This window comes from Marmota monax, unplaced genomic scaffold (assembly GCF_021218885.2).
Source record: "Marmota monax isolate L192 unplaced genomic scaffold, Marmota_monax_Labrador192_F-V1.1 WCK01_AAM20220418_F8-fsc00130, whole genome shotgun sequence".
Taxonomy (NCBI): Eukaryota; Metazoa; Chordata; class Mammalia; order Rodentia; family Sciuridae; genus Marmota; species Marmota monax.
In genome coordinates, this window is record NW_026693244.1 from 3369391 (window position 1) to 3373126 (window position 3736).

A 3736-nucleotide genomic window follows, 5' to 3' on the forward strand; every position below is an offset into this window, starting at 1 on the left:
TGGAGATTGAATTATGGAAAATTATATTCCATGCTTCTATAATTATGTCAAAATGAATCTTAATATTAAATATAACTAAAAGGAATCACCACCACAACCACCAAAAAGAACATCCTTTTCCACCCCCTTCCCCACTCTTGTTGCCACTCTTTTTTTTTTTAAGTTGTCAATGGACTTTATTTTGTTTGTTTATATGTGGTGCTGAGAATTGAACCCAGGGCCTCACACATGCTAGGCAAGTGCTCTACCACTGAGCCACAATCCCAGCCCCTTTGTTGCCACTCCTGTTGCATGTTGCACGTTGCAAGATAAGAACTCAAAAGTCTGCACCCCTGCTAAGCTAGCGCCTGCTAACTCTGTCTCTCTTCAGTGGCTCTCATGAATATCTACTGGGACCTCATCAGTACTGAGTAGACGTTCTCTGACGTTTACAAGATCCAGGAGATCCTGGGCAGGCTCTGCCTGAAGGTGTTCAGCAAGATGGTCAGTGGCACAGCGGGTAACATTGAGGACTCGCTGGCTCCTTGGTGGAAATGCCTTCGCTGAAGGACTGGACGGCGGAGAGAAAAGGTGGCGGGAGAGATGGAAGGAAAGCACAGTAATTACTGGTATCAATATCATCACGAACCATCATTTGCAGGAAACCAGCTTCACAAAAGAAGCATACAAGAAGTTCAGCAAGGGCTGGTTTGTGGCTCAGCGGTAGAGAGCTCACCTAGCACGTGCAAGGCCCTGGATTCGATCCTCAGCACCACATAAAAACAAATAAAGGTATTATGTCCAACTACAACTAAGAAAAAATAAATATTAAAAAAAAAGAAGCTCACCAAAGGCAAACTTGAAGAACAAAGTCCAGAGAGAGTAAAACCTTTTTAGGACAGGGGCTGCAGAACAAATCAAGCTCATCCTTGCTGATTTCAAAAACTAGCAGTTCTTTATCGGTGAAAACATGAATCCAGATGGCATGGTCCCTCTCATGGGCTACCGGAGGATGGTGTGACTCCATATATGATTTTCTCTAAGGATGGTTTAGAGATGGAAAAAATGTTAACAGATTTGGCAGTTACTTTGGATCTATCATTTATCATCATTACTGGCTGCTGCTTGTCATCCACACAATACCAGGACTTAAGACAAATGGAACTGATGTATCCTGAGCACATTTATTTTCATAGTGATTTATTTGGAGTAGAGGCATTGTTTTAAGAAAACTTGTCATGTGGGTTGTCTAAAAATAAAGTGCATTTAAACTTAAAAAAAATGAACATGGCTTAACTAGGAAAATTTTCCTCCTCCTCCTCCTTCTCCCCCTCCTCCTCCTCCTCCTCCTCCTCCTCCTCCTCCTCTTCTTCTTCTTCTTCTTCTTCTTCTTCTTCTTCTTCTTCTTCATGTGTGTGTCTTAGAGAGCTAGAATGTATTGTTCTTAGTGATTTATTTGGAGTGGAGGCATTGTTTTTATGAAAATTTGTCTAAAAATAAAGTGCATTTAAACTTAAAAAAAGAACATGGCTTAACTAGATAAAATCTTCCTCCTCCTCCTCCTCCTCCTCCTCCTCCTCCTCTTCCTCCTCTTCTTCTTCTTCTTCTTCTTCCTCTCTTCTTCTTCTTCCTCTTCCTCCTCCTCCTCTTCTTCTTTTTCTTCCTTCCCTCCTCCTCCTCCTCCTCCTCCTCCTCCTCCTTCTTCTTCTTCAGCTAGAATGTATGGTTCTTTCCTCCAAATTGCCCTGACAGAATTGACAAACTATAAAGATAATGTTTTTCTTTGTGTTTGCAGCCAATAATGTCTAAAATGTGTTGGAAATAAAATAACTTAACTCAGGCATGTACAGTGAATGTTCACGGTTCAGTACTCAATTAATAAATGTCTATGTTTCAGTTATTCTTTATATTTTTAAGGCTCCACACCCTGCAGGTAAAGCACACCTTGGTTACAACTCCTTTTTGGTAGTGAAGCTCCCTGTTAGACAACAGGGTAGAGGGCAGTGCCCTTTCATTTTCCTTCCTTGTTCCTAGAAATCACTGCTCTATAATATGAGAGATATGTTTGACATCACGAGAGCTATTGCTTTTAAGTTCACACTATGTGCTAGACCACTGTCTTCATTGTTATACACATGTTAACTCATTTATTTGAATTATTCAAACAACTCAAAGATTTTGGTACACTGCTTCTTCAGTTTCCAAGTGCGGTAACTGAAGTGTGGAGTGGTTGAGTAACTTGCCCAAGATCATAGCTATCCATAAGGAATGGAACAGGGCTGGGAATCCAGGCTGTCCTGTCCCAGAGCCAACGATCTTGACCACTAATGGCCTCTGGAACCACTAATGATGGCCTCCTTTTCATCTTATAGTCACAGTTAATCATTTGTTTTTATAGAAGTGTTATACCTCAATTAAAAACATTATTGGTCAGGACAAAATATGAATGTTTGAATTCCCTGCTTCTGGCATCTTCTAGCTGCAACTCATTTCTAATCAACACATTCTTTCACTGGTGCTTGGAATCAAGATATTTCATCTCACACTCACTTTAGTTAACAAATGATTACTCCTCAGGAAGATGGGAACAAGAGCACTGAGTCACTAATTTGCTAAAATGCTTTCCCTATTGTTCACTTTAGATCTTTCTCATTCTCAGAATCACACACACACACAAACACACACACACATTTTTTATCTTAGCTAACTACCCTGATAAATTATGCAGAATCTTGGTACGGACTATAAATTTGCCAGCTTGGACCCAGAGGAAGAAAGTAGATGAACTATATCCCTGAAGGATTAAAAAAAAGAGGTGGTCTAATTATTATTATTATTTTTTTTTTGTGAGAGGGAGAGGGAGAGAGAGAGAGAGAGAGAGAGAGAGAGAAAGAGAGAGAGAGAGAGAACTTTTTTAATATTTATTTTTTAGTTTTCGGCGGGCACAACATCTTTGTTTGTATGTGGTGCTGATGATCGAACCTGGGCCGCATGCATGCCAGGCCAGCGCGCTACTGCTTGAGCCACATCCCCAGCCCGAGGAAGTGGTTTAATTATTCTCCTGGAATTTGAACCCAGGGTCCAGGGAGTCTGAGCACTTCAAAGCCTCAGGCTGAAAAGTCACTGAACTTTCTGCTTATGTGTGTGTATTGAGGGTGGGTTGTGCAGGAGCAAAGGAATAAAATGTAATTTCAAATTCATGGTTAACTACCATTTTGTTTACATTTTGGACAGAAGAAAAAGAATCCTGTTGCTTTAAATATAGCATAGAATATTCTATAGCTGTTTCTTATTCTTCCTCTCTCCTTCTCCCTCCCTCATTCTTTTCCCTTCCTCTCCTTCTCACTGGTGTGTGTAATTAGCACACAGGTCTTTGTCACTGTTTGTGTTCTTTCCTTTCCTAGGAGGCCCACCCCTCATCTTGGGATCTGCTTGTTTTCTATACACACTGTACACTAAAGGTACGATGTTCTGTGTAAAATGTATGCTTGGCAGTGCATCAGGGATGGACTCCCTCTGTGATGGGTGAAGCCCTGTACTCCTGCAATGGTAGAAGAACTCTCCCATCATGGCGCATACTGTCTGCCCTTGGGTGATCACACCCTTCCCTGACTTATGGGTATACATTTTCCCTCTGATCTAGTGTCTCTGTTTAACATAAACAACACTACATGCATGGTGCTCCTGAGAATTAGAAGACACTGGGATGGCTGGGATGGAATAGGTCAATTGTTTGTAGGTTTGAGCCAACTCTGGG

At 41.2% G+C, this 3736-nt stretch overlaps 1 pseudogene; it reads left to right on the plus strand.

Annotated features, from left to right (window-relative positions):
* Positions 1-378: 378 nt before the first annotated feature.
* On the plus strand, positions 379-1206 carry LOC124100628 (translationally-controlled tumor protein-like; annotated as a pseudogene).
* The last annotated feature ends 2530 nt before the right edge of the window (positions 1207-3736 follow it).